The sequence below is a fragment of the Schistocerca serialis genome, chromosome 1 (genome assembly GCF_023864345.2).
Source record: "Schistocerca serialis cubense isolate TAMUIC-IGC-003099 chromosome 1, iqSchSeri2.2, whole genome shotgun sequence".
Classification (NCBI taxonomy): Eukaryota; Metazoa; Arthropoda; class Insecta; order Orthoptera; family Acrididae; genus Schistocerca; species Schistocerca serialis.
In genome coordinates, this window is record NC_064638.1 from 77,177,849 (window position 1) to 77,201,490 (window position 23,642).

Sequence of the window (23,642 nt, forward strand, 5' to 3'; positions counted from 1 at the left end):
GCCTTTAGACTGTTACACATGACGCAAGAGGAAGATGGATGAGAAGACTGACGGACCACTAATCGCCTACGCCGCCGCAGAAGGAGGCAACAAGTTTACTTTTACGCCCAAGGCGTTGATGAAAACAGCCCTGGCCTTTCATTTAAGAACTTTTCGGGGTGAAGCAGACGGAAATCTCCATTGAATAACTACAACATCTCGGTCCTTACTCTCGCGTAACACTAGCGCGAAGCGCAATTAGCACTTAGCGACTGTAGTCACCGCGAGGAAACGTTCCGCGGGAAATTGCCGAACGTTTCCACCTGCAATTCGCGTTTGATATTTAGTTGGTCAGCACTCGAAGTGTTCAGAAAACAGCAGATAGCATCTCGGCAGTGTTTACCGCCTCAGCTGGCCAATTATGAGGGACTCGGGCAGATAAAAACAACCCGTGCGCGTCGGTCTGTGTCACTCGCTCCGCGACGGCTGCTGTGCAGGAGATCAGAGTGCGTTTCCTGGTTGTGGCGGTGGGGGCTGGCACGATCAGCCGTTTCATCGACGCCGTAAAGGTATGCAATTTGCACCGCGCACTGTGTTCAAAGAACAGTGATCCCTGTACAGTATTTCACTGACGCTGGGCACTCCGTTAGCATGTACCAAAACCCGACCCAAACAGAAACGATATTCCTTTGTTTTTCTATAGATTAATTTATATCCACAATACGATTATATTAGAAAATGATCAACGACCGGAAGTACAAGTTAAATATAGTATAAGAATTTTTCACAGGAAAGGAGCTATTACGATGGCTAATCAACAAAGACTAACTTTTTTTTTTGAGCTGATGTCTGCATTCCATTTTCTTCTTTGCTCGAGTCCTAGATACATTACCTCCTGGATCCTATTGTGTTGGGAGTAAGAGCTGATAATTGTTTTAAATTCTTAACTGTATCCCGGCTACCTTGTTAACAAAAAGTGCTGACAAAAATTACTTCCATAATTGCGATTCAGACCAGTAAACCACGAGAAAAATGTGATATTGATTTCATAACCTTTCTAGCGAACGCCGTTTCTCTTACTGTTCAAATCTTGCGGACAAAGGGCTTTTAAAAGATTTCACTGTGCCTCCTAACTATTAATTGTATTTTCACGCCGGCCGGGGTGGACGAGCGGTTCTAGGCGCTACAGTCTGAAACCGCGCGACCGCTACGATCGCAGGTTCGAATCCTGCCTCGGGCATGGATGTTTGTGATGTCCTTAGGTTAGTTAGGTTTAAGTAGTTCTAAGTTCTAGGGGACTGATGACCTCAGAAGTTAAGTCCCATAGTGCTCAGAGCTATTTTTTTGTATTTTCACTTGGCGAAAACAGAAAAGGGCGTTTCGTCGCTTACCTCTGCAGGCCTCTCCATGAGTATCTGTCGCCACTGTCTCATTATTTTTCATATGTTCCAGCAACTTATCACTGCATTTAGTTGCTCAAGTATGGTAATGCGGTGGCGGTCGACCTGGAAGAAGCCAGGGCAAAGCCTGGTAATGAAAGAAATTAGCATCACTTTTAGTTGTAAAAGGGAGGTGAGATGGTGACGTAAATTCTATAGATGGAGACTACGGATAGGTGGTGCTCGATAGGGGTGCGGATAGGCCGTGAGGCGTACCGAAGGTAGTCCATGCAGTTGCGATATCGGTCTCGGACGGTTACCGAATTTGCCTAGTAAGTAGGAGATCCCGGGTTCGAATCCCTGTCTGATACACATTTTCACTCGTCGCCGCTGATTCCGCCTGATGTCCCGCTACAGCTGATAACAGTAATCCCCCTTCAATTTCCATATAAATTCTATGTCATCTGATAATAGACACTGCGCACTGTTGTCTTGAATTAAATTCCAAACTCATGCATAGTGTCTCATGGGCTGAGACCATGTCACACTGTTATTGGTGATCCGTTTGCCGAATGGGGACGTTCAGCAAGCTGGCCCCTTTGAAACTATTCAAGAGTAGCAGTCACTCGCTAAGTTTACATGATGCTTCCAGATCCGAAGTTGGTAGAACGATTTATCAATACCGTTTGTTGCTTATCATGTAAACATTTGACTGACGATTTTGGTAACCCAGATCTAGCGCCTAGATTTCTTCTTCCACAGTCAATATTCACTCCGATGTAAACGTCCAACTGTTTTTGAAACGTACTAGATGTCAGGTGCTTTTAGAAATGCTGACTAAACTGGACGAAATGAAGCTTTGTACAGCGAAAGAGAAGAAAAAATATTAGATTGAGCAGGAACTTGTCCACTTCCTATGTTAATAGAACAGAAACAGTGATTCTGTTATCTAAATTAGTAACTAACAACCAATATCCAGACATCGTTCGTGTAAAACTAATGACAATCTTAAAACTGATATTCGGTCGATTAGCTAAATCGAGTCAGGCCTTAAAATGTAAACTCCCCCAGCGAATATTTGTTTCCTATGTTCGATTTTCGCCTTCAGGAGCACAACCCCTGCTGCAAATCGTACTTGTTTCGTGCAATTCCAGGTTTGTGACTGTAATGAGAATATACTAGTAAACGGAACTCAGCACGTGACTCTTAAAGGGTCGTACTTCTCGTAAGTGAAGCAATTCACTGTTCGTGATATACGGGGTGTCGCAAACCTTAAGATTCAAAATAATACAGAACATAGAGAACTTATAGATAAGAGCCAATGATAGGAGATGAATACTGCAGAAAGTACGAGGCACTGTGGCATATGTTCCACGTACCAAGATAGACTTACAGCAACCAGGTTATGTCTTTTAGTATTCTTAGTGCCTTATTTTGCAACATTTTTATCTTGTATGGGTGAGTTTCTGCAGTCATGCCCCAGATTTTACAGCTATATAACACAGCAGAAAGAACCAACGTATTCCTGAGGAATTCTTTTGCTCTGGTTGTCAGTCCGTTACCACTTATGTCCATAAGTGATATAGACTAGACGAACCTTTAATACACACGTAAGTGTCTGCATTCTGCCTGATGCTGCTATTTATCTATTCCGGATCTTCTCTTCCATCTTCTGGAGTCATAGCAGGCAGGCCAATCAAGAGCGCTCGGAAATGAGAAGCCCCAGTGCTAGGTATTTATTTATTTTATTGTATTTATTTGGCCTCTAGTTCCCCAGCTATTTAGCCATTTATATTGATATTTAATATAACACAATTCATTATGTTAACAGCGGATTTTCGATATATCTCACCATTTCTTAATTATATATTGTTAACGTAAACATATAAACTTCCTTATTCTTGTACTGAGGATGTTAATAATCGGCAACCATTTTCCACTGTAGTAAGTTTTATGAGGTACATCACTGTGATTGAACAACACATTGAGCAAGTGAGTAACACACACAAACAACCAATTATAGAATGACTACACATGATTTCTTGTTCTGGTAGCAGTTACTAGTGTGCACCTGTAAACTGCTGTGGCTAGGTGTCTTCACATCTTGAAATTGAAGAGATGAATGTCCGTCTCTTGAAAGTATCTTGCGATGTGGATATACAGCGTGTCCGAAAAGTCTTTCCCTGATTGCATAAATTGATAACTCAGGCTAGAAGTGAGATACAAATATGAAACTGGTGTCTAATTGTTTACAAACTATCAAAGTTTTTTTCACACATCAGTAAACTTCCACATGAGCACCCTTGGTAGCACGTAGCACATCTAGACGATATTCAATTTCCGTCCACACATTAGCCAACATCACTGGAGGGATCGATTCAACGACTGTGGTTATCCGTTGCCGCAGGGTTTCAAGATCTGGTACACATATTCGGTAGGCCTCGTCCTTGACATAACCCCATAAAAAGAAGTCTAATGGGGTTATGTCAGGAGAGCTTGGAGGCCAAAAACGTTGGCCCATCACGACCAATCCATCGCCCAGGAAAGGTCATATCGAGATAGGCACGGACGTCCAAACCCCAATGAGGCGGTGCACCGACTTGCTGAAACAAGACATCGGGGTGATACTGAAGCAGCTGACAAACAGCATACAGTTGCAACATGTCCAGATACACTGCAGATGTGATGGTAGCCTCAGCGAAGAAGAATGGCCCGATAATTCGACAGTGCAATAGCGCGCACCAAACATTCACCTTTGGACTGCCTCTGGTGCACCCCATGACCTCGCCAGGGGGTTGTGAACCTCAAATGCGCACATTATGGCGATTCACTACTCCACAGACAAAGAAGGTAGCTTCGTCGGAAAAGGCAATTCATCTGAGATAACCATCATCGTCCTCAATACGTGATAGCATTTCGACTGCAAAGTCATATCGACGTGTGCTGTCATTGGGCAACAATGGAAGTGGAAGTTTACTGATGTGTGAAAAAAACTTTGACAGTTTGTAAACAATTAGACACCAGTTTCATATTTGTATCTTACTTCTAGCCTGAGTTATCAATTTACGTAATCAGGGAAAGACTTTTCGGACACCCTGTAGATTTTTGCTGACAAGCAAGGTTCGTGACACTTGTGGGACGGGAATTCCCAGTTTGGCGATTGCATCATGAAGTCGAACCTAATGACTGGTTTAGCAGAAACAGCCAAGAAGAAGCTGATTCAGATCTGCTACTTCTAAGAGGTGGTCTTTGCAGTATGGATAGATTAAACCTTTATTTCTGTAGAGATGCACACGTGTGTATCTCGCATTTTTATGATAGATGCTGTACGTTGTCATGAAAGTTGTAATTGACTACCGCGTTCTCCTGGGAATGTGTTGTTGAATCTGTGCAAAGTTTTATCCTTTCGTCATCTGAGAGGTTTCCTACACTTGGTACCAAACATCAAATGAATGCTCCTTTAGTTTTGAAATCTGCTAAGGTAGACGTGCAAAGAAACGTATTTCTTCCGTGATACCAGTCTTGGTGGAGTGGAGGAAGAGATAGTGAGGAAGTGGCCACGCGATATATACCGTGCCCAAAAGTCCATCCTGTACATTGCTGGCGCTCTAATCAAGAAACGCTCCTTCCGAATTTTTGATACTACGTCTAGTCAAGCGGAGCTAAGAAGGAAGCCGTTATTGCTGTTCACTAGATTTTCATGCAGTCTTATTTCTAGCGCTTCCTTGGTTATAGAATCCAAGAAACCCACAGCGCGACGTAGCAACTTCGTAGCTGAACATAAGTCCCTCCGTGATGCTGCGCTCCGTAACCACGTGCTTTTGTGAGCAACCAAGGCGGACGATGGTGCTCTCGCGTTCTACACATCCCTTGTGAGGTGTGGCATTGCGTTTGACTGATGTACTGGCGGGCACACTCATATATGACGCCATACACAATAGATGTACTAAGTCTTAAAGGATATGTTATGGAGCCCAGCATGTCTTCAGTTTTTCGTGTAGGGCAGATAACCCGCCTAACCATTATGTTTCTCCAAGATCCTGGCTGTCTTGGCGGTGTGCGGTCCAGCAGCATACGATAAGAATGCTAGGCCTTTGCCGTAATGTCTCTCCTTTCCTCTGGTCGTCTGTCCTGAGAGCGCGTTTTATTCGCACATCCAAGTAGCGGTTCCCGGTAGATGATGTAACTGATGGGGCAAGACAACTTTGCCGCAAACGGCTTGGGCTATGTGCACTAGGGAAGTGGCTGCCAAGAAGCGCTGTGCTGGATAATGGCATTTTGTAGTGCTTAGACTGAGGTCTGTGTGCATTTTCTTACGGTACACAGGAAGCTCAAGTGTACCATCCCATTTCTTCTTTATTAAAATGTCCAACAAAGGTAGACAACTGTCTTTACTTCTGTGGTAAAATTTGTGCTTTTGTGTATGCTGTTCGAGCGTCACCTAATGTCCATCAGTTTTTTATTCCCATGAAGCCACACTACGAACGTGTCGTCCACTTACTTATAGAGCGACTTTTCCTTGACCAAGAGGTTCCAAGCGCTGTTTCCTCGCTGTGTTGATAATTAACGTCTACCTATTCATAGAACTTAAGGCAACATTGAAAAAAGTGGTGCTGAGCATGTTTCGCACCAGTTCTACGCTTCTCTAGCATTTGTAGTGGGTATTCTAATCGCACCCGCATAAAGAGTACGTGGCGTCAAAACTGAGAAGCAGATCACCTTTGTATAGGTGCCATGAAGTCGCAATGGAGACCGATAGTATCACCCGTCTGCTAGGGTTCGAGTGACGTGACGCCAAATCTGAGACGCGGATCACCTTTGTCCAGGCGCCATGAAATCGCAGTGGAGACAGATAATATCACCTGCCTGCTAGCATTTGAGTGATGTGAGGTCAGAGTTCAGAAACAGATCACCTTTGTCCAGGTGCCATGTGGCCGCAATGAAAACAGATAGTATGACCCTTCTGGTAGGATTTGAATGATGTGACGCCAGAGTTGACAAACAGATCACCTTTGTCCGGGTGCCATGAAGTCGCAATGGGGACAGATAGTATCACCCATCTGCTAGGGTTCAGCATTAGGTCCTAGACTCTTTTCATCATATGTCAATGCCGTGTCATCAGTTCTGTCCAACTGTAAGTACCACAGGCAGGTTGATGACCTCCGCTTATCAATATTGCTGAAGAGAGCTCATCAGCCAGAAATATCGGGAATCACTACCATCTTTAATCCTAAATGGGGTAAATATCAATTTCTCTCCTTCAGTAAAAAGTTGTAGTCTATAGATGAAAAGGGGCCGAGCACTTATCTGCAATGTGCAAAAATGAATCGGCATCTCACTATGCTCTACAAAAATATAATACGTTCTTCCCTTTTGATTTAGAAAGAAAGTTGTACAGGCCCATTACTTCCAATTGTTGACTATAGCGATGTTATCCAGTAACGTGTATCTCAGGAATGTTCACGGTGCTAGGAATTAGTGATGAACGCCTGCGTTCGATCTATCTGTAACGTTCGACTCTTTAATCATTTTTTATTATCATGCAAATAGCAATGCTGGCTGCGTGCAGGGAAGCGGGGTGATTTCTCGTCTCTCTATCGTTTCTACCGTGTTACCAATCTGTACTCACCTTTCTCCGCGACCTTGACGCCCTTGTCTGAACAACATGACATAAACTCCAGTATCCATCAGTGCAAAATCCCTTCTGTCCCACTTCATCACTCAGCGGCTTTTCAGAAGCTTAAACCCGACTATGGGGTGATGTTCCTCATTATATCAAGGAACCGAATAACAGCTCCAGCCACGAAAGACACTTAATGGTATAATGTTTGCCTTCATTCACTTATGCACTCTTTATCCAATTACAATTAAGTATCCTTCTTTCCAACCAGATCTTCCTCATTTCCCAGAGCTCTTAGCTGGAGCAGTCGACCTAAATTTCTCTCCTTCAGATCTCGCTATGTCAGAAGATATCATTTTTGTACATCTATAAATACATTTTGTATCTATCATTATTATTATTATTATTATTATTATTATTATTATTATTACTAACGGCAGCAGCGGAATAAATAGTAATACTGCTAACTGTTAATGTCGTTAGTTCTTAGTCAGTAATGTTATTCACCTTGTCTTTAAATACAACCAAACAATTTTTAATTCGACTACCACTATCTTATTACCATTTAGAAAATTGAAATCATTGTCATTTCTTAAGAATCAGTGACGTAAAAAAATAATGTATGTGTGAAACAAAGGTCCGTTGTAAGAGAGGGCCTGAAGGCCCTAATCTGATCAAGTTAGATAAATAAATAGGTGGAATTCTTTATACACATCGGTTAGGGGACCAGAAGACGGCGTAATGTAGCGCTGAAACTCGTTGTTGAAGTAAAACAGCAACTGAAAATTTAGCCGGCTGAAGATGTTTTTATTCGATATTTACAACCTGGTTTGTTCCGAACACAATTATGCAACAAGATGCAAACATACCATCCATTACGACCATCATGAAGAAAAAAACTCAATCTTATGGCAAATCTGAAATTTCACCAAAATGGCTCTGAGCACTGTGGGACTTAACTTCTGAGGTCATCAGTCCCCTAGAACTTAGAACTACTTAAACCTAACTAACCTAAGGATATCACACACATCCATGCCCGAGGCAGGATTCGAACCTGCAACCGTAGCAGTCAGCGGTTCCGGACTCAAGCGCCTAGAACCGCTCGGCCACCACGGCCGGCAAATTTCACCACATTATTTCTTTTCATTATTAGAATTCGAGCCCTTTCATGTTACCTACGTACATCCGAAAACATCAGTACTTGCCATATTAGGGTATAACATATCAACACTAAATAATATACTTGGAACCAGATATAAAAACAGATAAAAATACGTATAAATAGCCCCTCATTTCTTTCCGCCTTAGCTTAGACCGAAGGTTTTCAAATTAAGTCGACCGGTCCTTCAAATAATACCAGTTTCAAAATCCAGCCATGATGCAGTTCGCCTGCGCTGACATCTTGTAAGAGACATGTTGAAACGTCGCTCCAAAACGAACATATTATTCATCTGATTTTCAAATAAGTATTCATCAATGCAGTTCCGCGAAATAGGTCGCATTCGCATGTATTACAAATTTGTAATTAGTCTCTCCTCGCCGCCTAAAGCTGGAGCGCTCCATCAGCCGATCTATATAGTTACACAATTACGATAACACTAACTGTCGCATAAGATAGTAATCGGTTTTATATTCAAAACAGATTAATTCTAAATATTGTAATTGAACTGAAACTTATTATTGAACATCAAAGAGTAAAATGCGATTGCATAATCTTGAGATCTTTAAGGTCTACGATACTAGGGAGAAAAACTGCTGTAGTACTACTTGAAAAAGCGAAGTCTATACCAAAAAAAAAAAAAAGGTTCAAATGGCTCTGAGCACTATGGGACTTAACTTCTGAGGTCATCAGTCCCCTAGAAGTTAGAACTACTTAAACATAACTAACCTAAGGACATCACACACATCCATGCCCGAGGCAGGATTCGAACCTGCGACCGTAGCGGTCGCGCGGTTCCAGATTGTAGCGCCTAGAACCGCTCGGCCACCTCGGCCGGCGAAGTCGATACCAATATACATGTAATTAATATAGGTACAATCAAAATTATCCGGACATCTGGTAGTGGACATTAATATAGAATGCGTCTAACCTTTCCCTTTATGACGGCCTTAACTCTGCTGAGGAGACCTCCAGTGATGTATCTGAAAACCTGTGGAGGAGCAGCAAACCATGCTTCCTCAAGATCCGAAACCAGAGAAGGAAGTGATATTGGAAGATCGGGTCTGGAGTAAAGTCGTGATTTTAACTCATCACAAAGGTTTTGCTTTTGGTTCAGAACGGGATTCTGGGCAGGTCAATCCATTTCAGAAATGTTATTGTCCACAAACCATGGCCTTATAGGTGTTGCTTTACGACAGGGTACATTGTCGTATTGTGACATATTGTGACGTCATATTGTGACGTCCCTTCCGTCCTTCTTCACTCGCCGGGAAGAGACGTGACTTGTAACGATGTTCGTCCCCGTCGGTGTGACGTGGAACAGCACCTGTAACTCTCGTAAGAACACAACTCCTCCCGTGGTTTAGAAATATTCTGTTATCTGTCCGCAACAGTCTTCTCAGCTTGTGCGAACTGGTAAACTGCAATCGTTTATTTTTATTTTTATGCCCGGTTAGTTCTGTGATGGAATAAAATCCTGATTCTTAATCTCATCATTACGGCCGTTTTTCACATCCTACATAGCGAGGATAAAAATTTGCTGTCTACTATTCCGTTGCTATGCCGTTGCTACGTCCCGCTATTGACAATTGTCCGACGTAACTCCAGAGATAACTTTTGTTGGAGTAATTTTTTTAATACGCCGTAATACTGGTTTAAACTAATCACTCTTCTCTGTCGATTATTCATGTATTCACTTAGTCACTTAAAATGTTTAAATATTCAATCAACGTGCGTTAATACACATTGTATTGTCCGTTTAATGAGTTAGGCGACACGTAAGATTTACTTTTTGAATCAGATTTTATTGTTCTTTCTGTAATTAACTGTTTGTCCCTACAACACACGCACACCGATATGTCATTCAAGATTAACTTCCGTTCAATTGAGCAATAGTGACGCTGACGACAACTTTTGACTAATCAGCGTACTTGTCTTTCTTCGTGTCTTCCTTTTACTGTGTCCTACTCAAGACTACGAATTGTTTTTCTGTTGTTGATCCTTTGCTCTCAAGGTTTGTAACTGCTCATCAGTACGAAGGCTAAGTCCGATACACCAATATCACTCAATCGAAGTCTAACACTCCTCTTACTATACCGTCGCGTTGAGAACGGTAAAGATTAACTTTCATCATCGAATGACTGAGCAATACTTGAGTCTCTAACGAATTATCAAACTTCCAAAACTGAAACAATCTAATAGCGTTCGCGTCCAGACAACTATCGCAAAAGTACTCTAGAGCGACTCAAGAGCATCTAACTAACTGTACCTTTCCATATCCGAGTTGCATTGTAATCGCATGGAATTTCCTTTTCGATGCGGCTACAACTCTCTTCCATGGTAAATGTTATCTTTGACTGAATTACTTTCTTGGATTTAACCTTCGTTCATATGATTTTGAATTTATTCTATAGATGTTTGATAAAGAATCTATGATAATCTTTTCCTTTTATCTCCCCCTTTTTGTATGATATTCTCAGTACTTGAATAATATAGGTGTTAATCAAAATATTACCAGTGTAGATTTTATCGTCAATAGTTGCCATCACTGTCCAGATGACTCACTTCCCAACTTTAGGTTTCCACACAGTTTGTTAATTGGGGTTTTCTGTCCTTGGGGCGTTACAATATGGATACAATCATCGTCTCCGAACCGTCCCTCCACTGTACGCACTAAACAATGCTGTAATATGTATTCATATCCTTACGCATTTCACGTTTTCATAAGCACAGTAAGGAAACCACAAAAACCTCTCATATCTTAACACCATCTCCTCCGTACTTTACTGTTGGCACCACACATGAAGGCAGGGAACGTTTTCCAGGCATCCGCCTAACCCAAACAGTTACATAGGATCTACCAGAATATAGTCTGGTTCATCACTCCAAATTCCTCGTTTCCAGTCATCCAGTGCAGAGTGGTGTCGCTCTTTGCACCAGCTCAAGCGTTGCTTAACAGTGACTGGAGAAATGTGTGGCTTGTGAGAAGCTGTTCGGCTGTTACACCCCATTCTTTTTAAATCCCTACACCTACGTATCTAGCATTTGTAGACTTAGAGAAAGCTTTTGACAATGTTGACTGGAATACTCTTTCAAATTCTGAAGGTGGCAGGGGTAAAATACAGGGAGCGAAAGGCTATTTACAATTTGTACAGAAACCAGATGGCAGTTATAAGAGTCGAGGGACATGAAAGGGAAGCAGCAGTTGGGAAGGGAGTGAGACAGGCTTGTAGCCTATCCCCGATGTTATTCAATCTGTATATTGAGCAAGCAGTAAAGGAAACAAGGAAAATTCGGAGTAGATATTAAAATCCATGGAGAAGAAATAAAAACTTTGAGGTTCGCCGATGACATTGTAATTCTGTCAGAGACAGCAAAGGACTTGGAAGAGCAGTTGAACGGAATGGACAGTGTTTTGAAATAAGGATTTAAGATGAACATCAACAAAAGCAAAACGAGGATAATGGAATGTAGTCGAATTAAATCGGGTGATGCTGAGGGAATTAGATCAGGAAATGAGACACTTAAAGTAGTAAAGAAGTTTTGCTATTTGGGCAGTAAAATAACTGATGATGGTCGAAGAAGAGAGGATATAAAATGTAGACTGACAATGGCAAGGAAAGCGTTTCTAAAGAAGAGAAATTTGATAACATCAAGTATAGATTTAAGTGTCAGGGAGTCGTTTCTGAAAGTATTTGTATGGAGTGTAGCCATGTATGGAAGTGAAACGTGGACGATAAATAATTTGGACAAGAAGAGAATAGAAGCTTTAGATATGTGGTGCTACAGAAGAATGCTGAAGATTAGATGGGTAGATCACATAACTAATGAGGAGGTATTGGATACAATTGGGGAGAAGAGGAGTTTGTAACATAACTTGACTAGAAGATGGGATCGATTGGTAGGACATGTTCTGAGGGGTCAAGGGATCACCAATTTAGTATTGGAGGGCAGTGTGGAGGGTAAAAATCGTAGAAGGAGACCGAGAGATGAATACACTAAGCAAATTCAGAAAGATGTAGGTTGCAGTAGGTACTGGGAGATGAAGAAGCTTGCACAGGATGGAGTAGCATGGAGAACTGCATCAAACCAATCTCCGGACTGAAGACCACAACAAAAACAACAATGCATAGTAATTGTACTAGACGGACTGCTGGTAGCTTTTTGGAACCCACAAGTGATTCCTTCCGCTTATTTCATCTACATCTACATTTATACTCCGCAAGCCACCCAACGGTGTGTGGCGGAGGGCACTTTACGTGTCACTGTCATTACCTCCCTTTTCTGTTCCAGTCGCGTATGGTTCGCGGGAAGAACGACTGCCGGAAAGCCTCCGTGCGCGCTCGAATCTCTCTAATTTTACATTCGTGATCTCCTCCGGAGGTATAAGTAGGGGGAAGCAATATATATTCGATACCTCATCCAGAAACGCACCCTCTCGAAACCTGGACAGCAAGCTACACAGCGATGCAGAGCGCCTCTCTTGCAGAGTCTGCCACTTGAGTTAGCTAAACATCTCTGTAACGCTATCAGCGATTATATACAACCGCTCACTTGACGAAAGGTCTGTTCCTAAAGACTGGGAAGTAGCACAGGTCACACAAATATTGCCGGCCGCAGTGGCCGTGCGGTTCTGGCGCTGCAGTCCGGAACCGCGAGGCTGCTACGGTCGCAGGTTCGAATCCTGCCTCGGGCATGGGTGTGTGTGATGTCCTTAGGTTAGTTAGGTTTAAGTAGTTCTAGGGGACTTATGACCTAAGATGTTGAGTCCCATAGTGCTCAGAGCCATTTGAACCATTTTTGAACCACACAAATATTCAAGAAACGAAATAGGAGTAACGCATTTAATTACAGACCCATATCACTGACCTCAATTTGCCGTAGAATTTTGGGGCATACTCGAACATTAAGAATCACCTTGAAGAAAATGAATTATTGATACATAACCAAAACGGATTCAGAAAATACCGTTGTTGTGCAACACGGCTAGCTCTTTATTTCCATGAAGTAATGAGTCCTGTCGACAAGGGATCTCATATCGATTCCATATTACTAGATTTCCAGAAGGCTTTTTGATACCGTTCCTCACAAGCGACTATTAATCAAATTGCGTGCATATGGAGTATTGTGCCAGTTGTGTGACTGGATTCGTGATTTCCTCTCAGAGAGGTCACAATTCGTAGTGATAGACGGTAAATCATCGAGTAGAACAGAGGTGATATCTGGCGTTCCGCAAGGTAGTGTCATAGGCCCTCTGCTGTTCCTGATTTACATAAATGATTTAGGTGATAATCTGAGCTGCCCCCTTGGATTGTTTGCAGAGACGCTGTAATTTACCGTCTATTAAAATCATCAGACCATCAATTACAAAATGATCTAGAGAGAATTTCTGTATGGTGCGAAAAGTGGCAATTGGCACTAAACAAAGAAAAGTGCGAAGTCATCCACATGGGTACTGAAAGAAATACGATAAATTTTGGGTCTATGATAAATCGCACAAATCTAAGGGCTGTCAATTCGACTAAATACCGATGAATTACAATTACGAGCAACTTAAATTGGAAAGACCACATAGATAATATTAAGGGGAAGGCGAAACAAAGACTGCGCTTCGTTGGCAGAACACTTAGAAGATGCGACAAACCCACTAAAGAGACAGCCTACATTACACTTGTCCGTCCTCTGCTGGAATATTGCTGCGCGGTGTGGGATCCTTACCAGGTAGGATTGACGGAGGACATCGAAAATGTGCAAAGAAGGGCAGCTCGTGTCGTGTTATCGCACAATAGGGGTGAGAGTGTCACTGATATGATACGCGAATTGGGGTTGCAGTCACTGAAACAAAGGCGGTTTTCTTTCCTGCGATATCTATTTACGAAATTTCAATCAGCAACTTTCTCTTCCGAATGCGAAAATATTTTGTTGACGCCCACCTGCGTAGGGAGAAATGATCATCATAATAAAATAAGAGAAATCAGAGCTCGAACGGGAAGATTTAGGTGTTCCTTTTTCCCACGCGCCGTTCGAGAGTGGAATGGCAGAGAAGCAGTATGAAAATGTTCCATTACTTTCGGGTGTTCAGCTGCAAGGTTCTCCTTCTTCTTCTAATATTTCTGCCGTATAACGTTGAGCCATCTTCAGGTGAGCCGCAAGACTGCCGCTCCAGTGATCGCTTCGTCCCTTTATACTCGTGTACCGCGCAATTGGGCATGCGGCCACAGATGCAAATGCGACAGAGACGTTGGTCGGCGGCAGAGACGTGCACAATGTGCGAGTTACATCTATGACTACGCAGTCGATCTGTGTTGTCATGTCGATATATCATTGTGAGCTGCACTGTGACGGCGTCTTTGTGAGTTTATTACAGCAAGTGCCAGATTCCATGCTTTATCAAGGTTGAAACCAGTGTCTCTATTAATTAAATTCGACGTCAAGCGAATTTCAATTGCCTCCTTGACTATCGAGTCCCAAAAAGATGATGTAGTTGCCAAAATTTCGACGTTGTCATACAACATACTGTGACCAGTATCAATACAGTGTTCTGCCACTGCCGACTTGTTAGGTTGCAAAAGTCGTGTGTACCTCCGGTGTTCTGTACATCTTTCTTGGACAGTAAGGGTTGTTTGTTCAATGTAAGAAAGGCCACATTCACATGGAACAGTCTTTGCGCCGCCAAAACCTGAAGATTCACATCAGTATAAAAATGGTTCGATGAACGCTCTTCCAGGACGTTAATTGTGAATTGCAGAGTTACCATGTAGATGTAGAAGTAGATGTAGAACAGTCGACGTGGGCAGTTTTAGAGGGATTGAAATGTCTCCGTTGGTTTGTTACTCAGATGGCGTCCAATGACTAACCCACATTTGAAGTCAGCTTTCCTTACCGACACCTTCTACTGTTACTGTTTGTCTATTGACAAAACAATTCTCACCACCCTTTTATACTGGTGGGTCCGCCTCTCGTGACATATAGTGGTCAATTCAGCATTACATAGGGGTGTCCGGATACTTTTGATCGGATGGTGTGTGTCGTTTAGTGAGGACTCTTCTTACAATTCATCTGGGTGGCAACAAAATTACGATATCTTAAACGGTTCCAGAAATATTTGAACTGATGTGTTTAGCTGAATCACCAGTGGCCCATCGCACTGCCTTGAGGTGCGCTAGACATTACCTTCGCTTCTGACTATGGCTCTCCGTCACTCTGTGGTGTAAGTTGGACGTTATGATATACGTATTATAGATTCATTCCTGGGATACTTTTGATCGGATAGTGTGTGTCGTTTAGTGAGGACTCTTCTTACAATTCATCTGGGTGGCAACAAAATTACGATATCTTAAACGGTTCCAGAAATATTTGAACTGATGTGTTTAGCTGAATCACCAGTGGCCCATCGCACTGCCTTGAGGTGCGCTAGACATTACCTTCGCTTCTGACTATGGCTCTCCGTCACTCTGTGGTGTAAGTTGGACGTTATGATATACGTATTATAGATTCATTCCTGGGATGCTATGTTACAGCAGCATTTTGTGCTGCGAAATTCCTGGTAAACATTAATAGATCGTGAAAATCGTTACACTGAATCAAAACCAACAATTCTTGTCTGTGAGGGGCAGTCAAATGAAAACCACAGAAGCACCACAACCGAACCTTGGAATGGTTCCATTCAAAAGTAATCACCACACGCTTTAAGAAATTTATCCCCCTGGTGACCAGACAATCAATTCCTGTTACCTAGAACGCGGTCGGCCACTATTGGATCCGCAATCGTATCCAATCTTGCATTTGCTTTTCCGACTGCAACCGAAGTCCACGCACGTCTTTCTTCAGGGTGCCAAAGATGTGAAAACTACAGGTTAAGGATCCAGGCTGTAATGAGGAAGTTGCAGTGTTTCCAAAATAAATCACTGAAGCGTAGCCTTCGTCCGATTGGTAGTGTGAGGGCAGGCGTTATCGTGCAACAGGATGATTCTGGACGAGGTACTGCAGTAGTGGCTGCAGTTGTGAATTCGTCAGCGGCCGACGACGTTCTACGAAACAGGAATTGGTCGTTTCGTCTGTCAGTCTGATAAATGTATTAAAGCGTGAGATGATTACTTTTGAATGGAACGATTCCATGGTCCCGTTGTGGCGTATGCTTGGTTTTCATTTGACTGTGCCTTGTACTTTGTTACAATGAAGAGATATAACAGAGAATTAACGCAAATAATCCTGTCGGAGGAACATCCGCAGCTGAGTATTATACCAGAGGTTGAAAATACCGCTACAGTTGTAAGGTTATTTTATTCAGAACACGACCGGTTTCGGGCTCTTATACGCCCATCTTCAGGTGTTGTTCTGAAATTAGCAAGAGACGGGAGATAATTTTTACATGCAGCAATACACATAAACAAACAAAAAAATCCATAAAAGAATTTAAAAACCACCGGTAGGGCTAGGTGCTTTAAAACCGAAGTCGATGCCAAAGTGACACCAGACAGTACTACGGACACTGCTGCCATCTGTTGACGGGAAGATTAATGCGGGACCACTAGCCCGGCCGTTCACAATTACAATTAGTGATTTACATTTAAAATGAAAAATGAAAAAAGAACGTTATATACAAAGTTACACGAAAAACGTTAAAAATGCAGTTTGCTCGGTAAAGGAACATGTTGAACAGGACAGCACAGAACTGTAGTAAAATTGAGTGGAAGCTAGCGAAATAAAATTTATGTATAAACCGTAAACGCAATGAAATTTTCCCCTTTACACGAGTGGTATGCAGTGAAGGTAAAACATGTGGAAACCGTGAAAATTCTATATCAGCGCGGCCAGCAGAAATTTGTACCGCACGCCTCCTAAATGCAATGACTTAAGCGCTACACAGGAATTGAAAGAAAAATACGTTTTTTTCTGTTGTCGCTTCATTAATGAGCATAATACGCAATAGACTACAACTGTGTAGAAATGCGAAAGCAATCCAGCAATGAAGAAACTTTCGCAGAAGTGGGAACATGACAAGATAGCTGCTGATTAGAGCTGAAGTGCGATAATCCCGCTCTAAGTGCGCCCGTCTTACAGCAATCGCACATCGATTTGTGGGACATATAAATGGTATCGGCAATGATAAGATCCACTTCAATGTTAAGAGGCTGATAGACAAGTTTTGCGCCGTCAAAGTCTGATGTTGTCTTTTTGGATTAACTGCAACGAAATATCGTTCTGTACTTTGCAGTTCGGTACCACAATTTATTTCAGCCCATTCCTGGTAAAGCGTTCTAGAGAAGCAGTGTTTTTGTCCCTTGTGCTTTAGAAAAGGATGGAATGAAGGTTACGGTTTAACATCACATCGGTGACCAGATCACTAGAGTTAGGGGTTGGGTTGTTTGGGGAAGTAGACCAGACAGTGAGGTCATCGGTCTCATCGGATTAGGGAAGGTCGGAGAAGGAAGTCGGCCGTGCCCTTTCAAAGGAACCATCCCGGCATTTGCCTGGAGCGATTTAGGGAAATCACGGAAAACCTAAATCAGGATGGCCGGACGCAGGATTGAACCGTCGTCCGCCCGAATGCGAGTCCAGTATGCTAGCCACTGCGCCACCTTGGTCGGTCAGATCACTAGAGTCGGAGTACAAGCTCGGTTAGGAGAGGACTTGAAACGAACTCAGCCAGAAGGTCCTTTGCAAAGGAAGATCCCGATATTCGCCTCCAGCGATGTAGGAAACCACGGAAAACTCGAATCAGGGCGGCAGGACAGGGGATTTGAACCGCCATCCTGCGAGAACAGTGTTCACGACTGTGCCCATTGCGGTCTTGCCTACGACGTTTAATTTCCGTTTACATACTTGTTGTATAGCGACAATAACTGTCTATATCGATTGATAAATTCTAAATGTTTATGGCGAAAGTACACTCCTGGAAATTGAAATAAGAACACCGTGAATTCATTGTCACAGGAAGGGGAAACTTTATTGACACATTCCTGGGGTCAGATACATCACATGATCACACTGACAGAACCACAGGCACATAGACACAGGCAACAGAGCACGCACAATGTCGGCACTAGTACAGTGTATATCCACCTTTCGCAGCAATGCAGGCTGCTATTCTCCCATGGAGACGATCGTAGAGATGCTGGATGTAGTCCTGTGGAACGGCTTGCCATGCCATTTCCACCTGGCGCCTCAGTTGGACCAGTGTTCGTGCTGGACGTGCAGACCGCGTGAGACGACGCTTCATCCAGTCCCAAACATGCTCAATGGGAGACAGATCCGGAGATCTTGCTGGCCAGGGTAGTTGACTTACACCTTCTAGAGCACGTTGGGTGGCACGGGATACATGCGGACGTGCATTGTCCTGTTGGAACAGCAAGTTCCCTTGCCGGTCTAGGAATGGTAGAACGATGGGTTCGATGACGGTTTGGATGTACCGTGCACTATTCAGTGTCCCCTCGACGATCACCAGTGGTGTACGGCCAGTGTAGGAGATCGCTCCCCACACCATGATGCCGGGTGTAGGCCCTGTGTGCCTCGGTCGTATGCAGTCCTGATTGTGGCGCTCACCTGCACGGCGCCAAACACGCATACGACCATCATTGGCACCAAGGCAGAAGCGACTCTCATCGCTGAAGACGACACGTCTCCATTCGTCCCTCCATTCACGCCTGTCGCGACACCACTGGAGGCGGGCTGCACGATGTTGGGGCGTGAGCGGAAGACGGCCTAACGGATTGCGGGACCGTAGCCCAGCTTCATGGAGACGGTTGCGAATGGTCCTCGCCGATACCCCAGGAGCAACAGTGTCCCTAATTTGCTGGGAAGTGGCGGTGCGGTCCCCTACGGCACTGCGTAGGATCCTACGGTCTTGGCGTGCATCCGTGCGTCGCTGCGGTCCGGTCCCAGGTCGACGGGCACGTGCACCTTCCGCCGACCACTGGCGACAACATCGATGTACTGTGGAGACCTCACGCCCCACGTGTTGAGCAATTCGGCGGTACGTCCACCCGGCCTCCCGCATGCCCACTATACGCCCTCGCTCAAAGTCTGTCAACTGCACATACGGTTCACGTCCACGCTGTCGCGGCATGCTACCAGTGTTAAAGACTGCGATGGAGCTCCGTATGCCACGGCAAACTGGCTGACACTGACGGCGGCGGTGCACAAATGCTGCGCAGCTAGCGCCATTCGACGGCCAACACGGCGGTTCCTGGTGTGTCCGCTGTGCCGTGCGTGTGATCATTGCTTGTACAGCCCTCTCGCAGTGTCCGGAGCAAGTATGGTGGGTCTGACACACCGGTGTCAATGTGTTCTTTTTTCCATTTCCAGGAGTGTATATCCCCGAAAATTATTGCGAATCGCACATGCCCATTAGTAGTAACAATATCCGTAGGTCTTAATACTGCTTAAACTATACTGAAGAGCCAAAGAAATTAGTACACCTGCCTAATATCGTGTAGGACCCCCGCGAGCACGCGGAAGTGCCGCAACACGACGTGGAATTGAGTCGAATAATGTCTGAAGTACAGCTGGAGGGAACTGACACCATGAATCGAGCAGGGTTCTCCATAAATCCATAACAATACGAGATAGTGAAGATCTCTTCTGAACAGCACGTTGCAAAGCATCCCAGATATTCTCAGTAGTGTTCATGTCTGGAGAGTTTGGTGGCCAGCGGAAGTGTTTAAACTCAGAAGAGGGTTCCTGGAGCCACTCTGTAGCAATTCTGGACGCGTGGGATGTCGCATTGTCCTACTGGAATTGTCCAAGTCCGTCGGAATCCACAATGGACATTAATGAATGCAGGTAATCAGACAGAATGCTTACGTGCGTGTTACCTGTCAAAGAGTCGTATCTAGACGTACCAGGGGTCCCATATCATTCCAACTGCACACCCCCCACACCATTACAGAACCTTCACCTGCTTGAACAGTCCCCTACTGACATGCAGGGTCCATGGATTCACGAGGTCATGCCCATACCCGTACACGTCCATCTGCTCGATACAATTCGAAACGAGACTCGTCCGTCCAGGCAACATGTTTCCAGTCATCGTCTCGATGTTGACGGGTCCAAGCGAGGCGTAAGGCTTTGTGTCGTTCAGTCATCAAGGCAACACGAGCCCATATCGATGACGTTGTGTTGAATGGTTCGCTCGCTGACACTTGATGATGGGGCAGCATTGAAATCTGCAGCAGTTTGCGGGAGCGTTGCACGTCTGTCACGTTGAACCATTCTCTTCGATCGGGTCGTTGGACCCGTTCTTGCAGGATCCTTTTCAGACTGCGGTGATGTCGCAGATTTGATGTTTTACCGGATTCCTGATATTCACGGTACACTCGCGAAGTGATCGTACGGGAAAATTCCCACTTCATCGCTAGCTTGAAGATGCCTTGTCCCATCACTCGTGCGCCGACTATAATACCACATTCAAACTCACTTAAATGCCATTGTAGTAGCAGTAACCAATCTAACAATTGCGCCATACACTTTTTGTCCTATATAGGCGTTACCGACTGCAGCGCCGTTTCTTTTGCGCTTTAGTGTATGTAGACAGTGTGGTTTATTACCACAGCTGAATGAATTTTCCCAAGATGTGCGTACAGATATTGTGGATGATGCCAACGAATGGACATGTTGCTCTGTATCCATGGGTAGTATTATGAATAAAAAAGGTACAGCTTCGATATCGAATAAATTTACTGCAGTGAATTCAATTAAAATTATGGAGAAACTTTGGAACAGGAAGCAACAAGTAGGATGGATAAAGGAAATAAGGGAGCATACGAAAGAATTAGAATTAATCCTAGACGATTTACAAAACAAAACACAAAATTTAAAGAAGCTGGAAAACATAAAAATAAGAGTTAAGTCAAAAAGAGACAAACGACATACAGTGGAAAGGGTATTTAGAGATGAGGCATGACAAAAAAAGCTCAGACCGAATGGAAAGGTACTGGGCAATTTGGAAAGAAACTTTTGAAGAAGATGATTAGAAAACGATTGATTGAAGTGGTGCAATGAGGCCGTAAAGCAGAAGAAGAATAAGAATTAAGTTAAAACATTTCTGCTTGAATCTCTCTTATCTGTAGTAGCCTTGAAGGCGATCATTTTACAATAAATTTTATATTAAATAACTCGACTTCCGTTATTACATTTCTTCAGGGGTACTTGGTTCAAATGGCTCTGAGCACTATGGGATTTAACTTCTGAGGTCATCAGTCCCCTAGAACTTAGAACTACTTAAACCTAACTAACCTAAGGACATCACACACATCCATGCCCGAGGCAGGATTCGAACCTGCGACCGGAGCGGTCGCGCGGTTCCAGACTCTAGTGCCTAGAACCGTTCGGCCACTCTGGCCGGCTTCAGAGGTACTTATGAATTAGATTATTAACTTGTTTATCGACAGAGATTTTCTACACACTTAATCTACCAAATGAGGTGCCGAAATGGTTAACAGACTAGCATTGCCATCCAGTTTTAGGTTTACCGTGAATTTTCTGAATCGGCTAATGCGAATTCTTGGATAGTTCTTTTGTCTTCTATGGGTGTGTGGTACGTCTCGAATCGCCTCTCCAAACTTGTAGATAGCTGGAACCGAGTACAAACAGTAAGAGAGAGTATTAACGTCCCGTCAACGGAAACTGGCGATGCTATACGCTTTACTGCCCCGTTTCGTATTCGTGTGCAGGTCGCGTAGGTAGCCTAGGGGGGATCTCGAATTTATTTGGTATTTCTATTTTTTTTCACTTAAATTGTCTGCAATGTTCGAATACAACTGATGCGCTGAAAACCTTGAGGACCTGAAGTACACAACTGTCGATTTTCAAACTCCTGATATCTGTTGATCTTTCTGGAGAACCAGCTTTATCAGTCCTGTACCTCTACGCTGTATGTATATGATCCACCCATCTCTTCATAAAACCTGGAAGCTATTGGACGAATGCTCTACCATAACCTCACGTTCCGTTGTTTCAGCATTCCAGTCTGTAAAATGCGCGCCGAAGATTTCTTGCTATGAGCTGTTGTTTGAAGTAATATATAATTCATTGGAGTCGTGGGAGACTGCCGACCGCGGTGGCCGAGCTGTTCTAGGCGCTGCAGTCCGGAACCGCGCGACTGCTACGGTCGCAGGTTCGAATCCTGTCTCGGGCATGGATGTGTGTGATGTCCTTAGGTTAGTTAGGTTTAAGTAGTTCTAAGTTCTAGGGGACTGATGACCTCAGATATTACGTCCCATAATGCTCAGAGCCATTTGAACCATTTTTTTTTTTTCGTGAGAGACCACCATTTTCTTCAAGTTACATCGAAGGAGACCACAATTTGCTACTTGTAAAATCTAGTGCAGATTCGTAGGTGGGAGGCAAGTATCAATCTTGGAACACAAAGACTTAACAAAACTACCTGATCAAACTCGAAACAAATAAACTAAGACTACTAGATTTTATCGTAAAGTGAACAGACGTTTTATCTGAAACTCAAGTCTGAGAATGTGCTTAATGAAAATGATGAGGACCATGAAGTATTACGATAGGCCCCAATTCCGTGTGTGGTGCATTTAGTATCTGTTCTTATGTTCTGTTTCTAGTTTCACATTAACTACAGACTACATAGCAGTCAAATAGTTCAAATGGCTCTAAGCACTATTGGACTTAACATCCGTGGTCATCAGTCCCCTAGACTCAGAACTACTTAAACCTAACTAACCTAAGGCCATCATACACATCCATGCCCGAGGCAGGATTCGAACCTGCGACCGTAGCAGCAGCGCGGTTCCGGACTGAAGCGCCTAGAACCGCTCGACCACCACGGCCGGCCATAGCACTCGAAAAGACACTATTGTCACTACCGTATATGTGAAAATTTTGTGGAGTAACACTAATAATAATAATTCAAAATATTAATCAAAATTTCATAACATATTGTGGATTCATGTTTTTTATAGGAAATATAGGGTTCTGAGACTCGATTAAAAAGCAAGTCAAATGTATGAGACTTGTGGTTTGCCTACAGATACGATTTTCACTACTAATTCTTTTTCTCAATACTTTGTATCTGTGCTTCGAGCTCCTGTGGTTCTCAGTGTCTCAATTGATTCTGGCGTAAGTGCCTAATAGGATCGTCACCTCAACAGCGGTGGTTGTTCCATAAAATGCGCTGACCGAGGAGACCCTACACGTACGCGCTGCCTATGAACAGCCAATGAGGACCGTGGGAGAGAAGTCGCTTGTTGGCTGCAGACGGCTGCTGGAACGCCGGACCAAGTTACAACGACGCTCGCTCTGGCTCCAGCCTCCAGCTAGGCATGATGTGCATTGTTGCACTGTCTCCTCTTCGTCCAGAAACAAAAACCTCATATGGGAGGTTATAATTACATTACAGTTACTCACGGAGGTCCAGTGTGGGCTTCAAGTATCGTTCGGCAGCGAATCTTTGTACATATGGTAATACGTTAACGCAGAATCGATTTACGCCGAAAAAAATATTTCCAGTTTTGGCCACCATGTTCAAATCTGGCGGTGT

The 23,642-nt window shown here is 43.7% G+C and overlaps 1 protein-coding gene across 1 annotated transcript in view; it reads left to right on the plus strand.

The window, feature by feature from the left end:
• Window positions 1–351: 351 nt before the first annotated feature.
• Window positions 352–23,642, plus strand: part of LOC126462064 (organic cation transporter protein-like) — a 160,792-nt gene continuing 137,501 nt past the window's right edge. Inside the window, exon 1 of the mRNA XM_050096046.1 lies at window positions 352–548. The gene's annotated coding sequence lies outside the window, so the exon portion shown is untranslated. The remainder of the gene's footprint in view (window positions 549–23,642) is intronic.